The sequence below is a fragment of the Perissodus microlepis genome, chromosome 16, assembly GCF_051167445.1.
Source record: "Perissodus microlepis isolate ML-2025 ecotype Zambia chromosome 16, ASM5116744v1, whole genome shotgun sequence".
NCBI lineage: Eukaryota > Metazoa > Chordata > Actinopteri > Cichliformes > Cichlidae > Perissodus > Perissodus microlepis.
This window is the reverse complement of record NC_140476.1, coordinates 11492551-11500590: the sequence shown is the minus strand read 5'-3', so window position 1 is coordinate 11500590 and position 8040 is coordinate 11492551.

The window sequence follows — 8040 nt, the reverse complement described above, 5'->3', positions numbered from 1 at the left end:
ATACAATAATTATTTCTCCTGCAGAGCAGAAAAAAACCCCAACCATCTCTCTCAGGAACTATTGTCTCATATCAGTACTGTGTGTTCCTCTGCCCATTATAACGTATCAGCAAAGATGCCCTCATTTTCCCATTCAGTGAGTTAGCCTATGCGAGTGTGTTTAATAGCAGCGTGCATTGTCATTGCTGTTTATCAGATTGGACTGGTATTATCTGCATCTGCTTGTCTTTTTTAGCGCCGCCTCAGTTGTCGCTAAGATGTGAGATTGACTGCTTTTCTGAGAGTGACACATCTTCCCTTGGCTATATTAGCTGAACCAGACACATATTTTTGCTTGTGTTCAAGTGGGCTTGTGCGCACGTGTTTACATGTGTACGATCTTTTTAGCGTGTGCCAGCATCCTCCATTATCCTGTTTGTGAGCTCGCCCTCAGATGGCACTTTCCATCACTTACGCTGTTCAGCTGGACCAAGGGAACACTGAGCAGAGGCCAAGCCCACTGCAATCTGCGGTAATGTGTAGACTGGCACAGACCTTTACAGGGTTTGACTGATAAGTGCTTTCAGATGCCTGATACACATGTCAATTTTTAGACTGCGACTGCCAGAATTTTTGCGCTGACACACAATAAACTTGGATTTTACTTTTTATACTCCAAAAGCTCTCCTGAAATACAAGGATTCATGGCCAAGACGTGAAACAGCTTTTGGGGCATCACAGGACACTTAGACATGCCAGTAAAAGCCAGATTAATGAGAGCAGACACTCATGTGGGTTCTTCATCTCCATAAGGGAGAATGACACAGGTTTCATTAAAACCTCCCACATGGTTACTAGGAGTTCGCACCAATAGCCAAATGTTACTTAAAGGATACACTTTTGTTTGTAGTGGTTAAGTTGCATTCAAAGACCAGTGTGACCCAGACAAAGGCTGCACACACAGTTCCATACATCCAGAGTGAGCTTTGGTACTATTGTGGGATAAAATGTTCAGAACAACCTTTCTCACAACTGGCAATGAGAAACTGGCTTAGCTTGGAGAATTTCCACTATTTATGTTTGGAGCCCAGTTTTATGTATTTAAAAAATGTTTTCAGCTAAAGCAGCATGCCTCTAGGGATGACGGATGGCAGTGACAGTTGGTCGACTACTTTAGTCCAGACTGAAATATCTCGACCACGTTAGTGTTGGCAGTGCATTTTGTGTGAACACGATGTAAGAAATAATGACATTAAAATGTCTCAGAAAGCTGAAAGATGTAGCAGATTCTATCTTGTTACTGGTGACATTAATGATAATGCTGAAGGACTAAAGTTTTCCCCCTCAGCCAACCACTCCGACCTGCAGACCCTCTTTGATGGATCCCAGATGTCTGCCAGGTTTGCCTGAGTTTAGTTTATTAATTCAGTGGCAGCTGATGTTATTTATTTACCAGCTCGTGTTCCAAATATGGAGTAGCTGGAATATTTTCCACTAATTTCATTAAAATAAGATGTCATTTGAGTCAAATTGAAAGCTAAGACTAGCCTCTGACGTATTCCTCTTCAGATTTAGAATATAATAGTTTGAGATGTCCTGTTTCATTGATCATAATGGTAGGTGTATGTTAGGTTGGTAGCATTAAGGCATACTTGTAAAAGCTTATATAATCTACCAGCCATAAATCTAATCTTTATGAAGATTATATTTTGACTTTGCCAGTACAATATGCTTCAATATTATGTACCGTACAAAAGCATCAATTAATACTGTCAACAATAAAAGGAATGTACATTTTCCTAAATGTACAATTTAGCACTTACAATTGTTATTTTGGTGGTGTTACGTTGTTAATGGGAGGGTTTTAGCATGCTTCAAAGCACAACAGCTGATAGTGTTGACAACCCTGCTGTTACAGTGTTTGAACAACTTCCACTTCTTGTTTAAACTGGGGTATTTATGGATTAGTTTACTGCCTGGTGACTTAAAAAAAATGCTTGGTCCATGGATATGATTTAAAACCAAACAATGGTTACAAGTCTGAGCAAAAGAATGCAAATAATGGTCATTTCACCAAACACATTAAAAACAATTAAAATACTCTCGTCAGCCAAATACTGTACCAAATATCTAAACACAAACATGTGATATCAGCAAAATAAAATGCTGTCAAACCAATTTTTTTTCTGCTTCATGAATCTTTTATTGTCACTTGAGATTGTTCCAGAGTGATGGTGATTCAGCTTGCTGGTCATTTTCAAAGCTTGTGGTGGTGTTGATGTGTAAGGTGTTCCTGAGAATGAAGGCTGCTAGAGGAAAGAAATCTCCTGAACATTACACATTATATTCAGAGCTAAAATCCTTGAGACACACACATATTTGTGATAATGACTAAAAGCTCTTTCAGCGGTTGAATGGGGCACTTTTGGCTAGAACCTACCTCCACTTCTTCTTTACAAGTTCTGTTGGATCTTGAGGTAAAAGTGTCAATATATTTGGGAAGATTGTTGTCATTAAAAATTTAAAAAAGAATATGCTTGTATCAGATTTTCTCTATGTGTGTGTATGTTTATGTCAATATTCCCACAGCTTAAGTATCGCTAATAAAAAAGGAGGTTAATAAACCAGTATCTGAAAGCACTAACACAATGCAGGAACCAACCAAGGTGACTAAGCAGTGAAAACCTCCATTTTCCAACAAAGAGTGCAATTTAACAAACATAACTGAACTGCAGTTTTATATTTTTTTATGCTTATAATTTAAGGTCTTTTTAAGCAGCTGTAGCAACAGAAAGCAGAAGCTTATGAAACAGAAAAGGTTGTTAGCTTGTAACTTATGTTCACCACAAATGTTTGTATAAAACATGTACCAGGGAAATGCTTGTAGATACATCTCTTAAATTTCAATCTCTTTAATTCAGTTTTACAATTATTTCAAAGCAGCATCTGCCATTTGAGAAAAAATAATCTTAAACGCCTTCAGCATTACTGTGCTAAATAGGACAACATGTTTAAGGGTCAACTGATACAGGAACATTTTCCATCTGTTTCTACATCAACTTGTCGTGACACTTGTCTACTTCCTGTTGAGGCAAGGCACCAGTGATACTGCCATAGAGACTGGTTGGAGACCCCCTGGTAACCAGTGGTCACTAGAGAAAATTTTGTATTCCCCATTGGCAAACACTTGGCTGTAGCTGGGCTTATTTTGTGTAAACATACCCAGCTGTCAAAAACAGCTTGTTTGGCTCCAAGGTAGAAATGCCCTGTGAAGGCACAGTAGACATTTATTAACATGGGTACTCTGACTGATCTGTGGCTACGCAGCCTCATGCACAGCAGGGTACAATATACTTTGTGTTGTGACAGTTTACTCCCACAACTAGTTTACATTTCCTTTGAATTGTGCTACAATGCTGTTCTGTCAGAGCATGCAGGATGCCAGATGTAAGACTGAAACAACTTTGTTAGGCTATTTGTTGCATCCTCTCCACAGTGATTAGAGGGCTTGGTGATTTGGAAGATGGAAAATATGAGAACATTTGTTGTGAATGGAAAATTAAAAGGAGGTTTAGAATAACACCATGCTTGTTATTGTTTAAGAATCTTGAAACATGAGTGTCAAAATCATTCCCATGATATTCTCAGGCAATAATATAATACGACTGTTCCAGGTTGCTCTCACTTATCGCTGCCCCTGCCAGCCCTAATTGTGCCTGTTTACTGTAAACTCGAGGGCAGGAAATCATTAGGTAATGCTTGTGTCGTGATGACATTAAAGAAGCCGTGCCATCCATCTGTCTCTCTTAAATGACTAATAGCCAGTGGTGGAGAATAGAGTATTGGCATGTTATACAAGTGTGACCTGAGGTTGTTTCGCACTGTCTACCTTCACTACAGTTCCCACGCTGTGCACAGAACATTTGGTTCAAATTATTTGTGTTGCTCTTGATATTCAATTGTGTGGGTGGTGAAATAGCTGATTTGTTTTGGAAATAATGGACTGCAGTTCAGTAAAGCAGGAAAAATTATATTTGAACGCTCTTTTACCAAGTGCTCCTTCATCCTTAAACCTCCAATTTATTGCTCTTGTAGTGGAAGAGCACTGCATCTCGTCGAAAGCAGGCAGTGGGAGTATTCAAGTGTGCACAAAGAAAAAGAAAAAAATAACTTTAAGTTCAGAGAACAGATGTTCCTCTGCCTGTTTTTTTTTTCTCTCTTTTTTAAATTAAAAGATATGCTAGATAGAATACGCGACACACTCTGATGATTCAAAGGAGCTGCAATCACCAGTGGATCTATGTTGTGACACAGCAATGGTTTATATCTCTGCAGGGGTGCCATCAAATCTGGAGTATCTTCTACTGATCTTTGCCTGAAGTATCTCTGAAACCCAAGGAGCGAGTGTGATATCAACACTAAACTGAAAGAGACAGCAAACAACAATAATGTAAGCTTTTGCAAAGCCACTAAAAATTTGACTCGGTTACACTCAAAACACAAAAAGTAACCTCACGACTGGTGATTTTAAAGAATCATCTTTAGTTGGATTCCATGAATAAATTATTTATTTTTTGAATTACTTAAAAAAGTTATGTCAAGAGGTTTCAGGCGACTGTGTTACGTAACTCTTAAGAAACTGGTTGTGTTTTATTCAAATATGTTGAACTGACTCAATAAAAAAGCCATTGAGATATTGCCAAAACACTGTATTATGTTGAAATAATGAAAATTACTAAAATAAATGTTTCTTGGGAGTTACTTAACACAGCTGTGTGAACCCGCTTGGCATAACCTTTTTAAGTAAATCAAAAAAAGAGAAAACAACAACAAAAAAAATTTGGGGGCGTGTATATCTGTTAGAACAGTGCAAATTTCAAACCTTTGTCCCTACTCTGCAAACATTATGTTCTTATTGTAAGCCTTTTTTCCTTAATTTGAAGACATGGAAGTCAGTTGGACTGATTATAATTCAGAAAATTGGAACAGGTGTTAAGCAAAGCCAGAGATGAGTCATGCATTTAAAGAACAGGTTGCATCTTTTTCTAAAAAAGAGAGAATAAACACACTATCCAACACATGTGCTCTAATTTGGCTTTTTTCCCCCTTTCAAACAAGGCTGAATTGTAAATGCAAACTTTTTACCCAATTTAGTATTTTTACTACAAATGTGAGCAGATAAGATTGCAGGAGTACAAGAATACAGTAAATGTGGCCATTTGGATTTTTAAAAAAATCTTCTGCAAAACTTATTTTTTGTGATACCCAATTACCAAAAATGTGCTACATGTGCCATTTGAGAGTTTTTCAGTTTTTCCTACCTTCTTGCTTTAAATATATGTAACAATATACAAATACATTGTATGGCCACAAAAACAACACTGCAGACAACATACCAGTTCTATAGTCCTTCAGAATACCTGCAGAATTTGTGTGTCAAATCTGTTGACCTTGTTACATAACATTCATGACGACATAAAAGAATGAGTAAAATAGGTTGTACAGTAGTAGGCGTAGACAAGCAAGCACACTGGGATGTTGTGGTGTTTTTAAAGTGTGGCAAGCTTGTAATAATTGCCAGTGTTATTTTTTTTTAAATGGATATCTGCTTTCTATAAAAGAAAGGTAAAAGATTAGACAATGCAGCAGATACTATATTAAATTCAGTGAAGACTCAGTGAATAAAATGATTGAATAATCAACCACTTAAAATATTAATTGTTCAGAAACGTTATTCTGTTTAACTTGCTGTGTATGATCGTTAACAAGCAAGACAACATTAAAAGTGGCAGATTTTGCAGTCCAAGACAGCAATAAGCAGACACACATGACTAAAGCATGATGAAGGTTCATTAAATTTTCAGTTTAATCTTCACACTGATAAGATGGCAAAAAAGTCACTGCTAATTAAAAACAACAACTGTGATTGTAATTTCTCTACTGAGAGCTCCTTATAAAGTCTCTCTATAATGCGGAATAAAAATAGGAGCCTGAGCTTGTTTAAATATGAAGCTTTAGTTATTTAAAGCAGATAAAAAAAGATGATGGAAGATTAGGTTTCGATAGATAGACAACAGCAATAGACGTAAAATATGGACTTCCCGAGCCTCCGCTTGCAGGTACCTGAAACTGGACTCCTACATTTTTCCATAGAAATTGATTTAATTAGAAAGCAGTTTATTGGTGTTTACTCTTAAGAGCAGCCTGCCCAAATGTAAATCGTTCATGCACTCTGTTTGCATATGAAAGCACAGAATTACCAGCTTATATCATTAAACCCTAATGAAATGGACACATATGTGCATGTAGATGTAATGGTAAAGAAAATGTTGCCCATACATATATATATATATATATATATATATATATATATATATATTTTACAAACCAAATCTGTGGTTTACTATCCAGGATTACTCAATATTTTCTTGTGTGAAATTTTTCACATTGTGTAATATGGACAAATACCGAATCCCCAAATAGTAAAACATATATTTTAAATGAATGTATATAAAGCATATTAAAACAATGACTGAAAGGGATTTGACTGAAAACAACATTTAATACCATTAGTTCCCTTACTGCTTGTATCAGCTTTCAAATATGTTAAATAACCATAAAATTTATTCAGTTTCCATCCTTGGATTTCATTGCTTTCACTCTCATTTCTTTGTAAGACCTAGGTTATGGAGGTTTGTCAAATTATTGCACTGAGTCTCTGATCTTGGTTTGACAGATCAGGCGGTTCTTGTCCTCCACCTGCTTCCTTCCTCGGCGACAGTTCTTGCCTTAGGGGACACAACATTCAACACCTTAATTATTGCAGCCTGAGCCTTTGATTGCAAAGAGTGTGCATGTTGCTCTTGATTTAGAATCATTCTAATTCACTGCACTGAATAACTGAAACTGATTTGGCTCGTAAACACGTTTCGCCGATCGATAATTTTGTGTACGCACTTGTTTGAAGAATATTTGAGTGCACAAATTAGGGAATTGACCCTGCATTTTGAACATCTAAGCTGAACACTTTGAAATGGATCGCTAAGTGAAGGTTTTGGTTTTGTTTTTAGTTCACTACCTGGGACGAGATCCTCATTTTGACACCATTTCTAGTAGATAATGGCAGATGTCTTGAGCATGAATTGAGGCTGTGGTTTGTAGAATGCCTCAGAGGGGAATGGCAGCAGCTCCCAGGCCAATGAATTCCAATAAATTATCTCCACTTAAGGTTGCATTCTCATAGATCCATTAATTGTTTTAGCATTAAAACAGCATAATATACACTCAATTGCATTTTAGTGGTACACCTTACCAGTATGAGTGTTGGACCCTCTTTTGGCCTCTGAATTGCCTTAATTCATTGCAGATTCATTGCAGGTTGCACTACCTAAACATAACAACATAGATGGCTTCCCCCAAAGGTTCAACACTTTGATCAAATTGGTTTACTTTCTGGAGGGTTTATTAAAAGAAGGAACATTTCCACTTTAATAGGCTTGTGGTTTCCCAGAATTACTTAATTGTATTTCTCCTTTCCCACAGAACAAGGCCACTTGTTATACATACACTAAATGGCCTGTATTTGTATAGCGCTTTACTTAGTCCCTATGGACCCCAAAGCGCTTTACACTACATTTAGTCATCCACCCATTCACACACAGCTGCCCTGGGGCGCACTGACAGAGGCGAGGCTGCCAGACACTGGTGCCACTAGTCCCTCTGACCACCACCAGTAGGCAACGGGTGAAGTATCTTGCCCAAGCACACAACGACTGAGACTGCCGGAGCCGGGGCTCGAACAGGCAACCTTCCGATTACAAGACGAAGTGCAAACTCTTGAGCCACGATTACCCCACTAGAGAAACCCAAGAGCCAGCATATCAAATAAAATGTCAGTTTCACAAATGAGCTTTTTAAAATAGATAAAGGAGGTTTGTTACATGTGGCCAGTGTTTGTTTTGGGGAGCATAGAATCACCTGATGTAGATATTGTAGAGATTAAGGCTGTCCACAGATTTATCTTTAAGGAAATGGAACATTTGTCCAAAAGTTAACACTTAC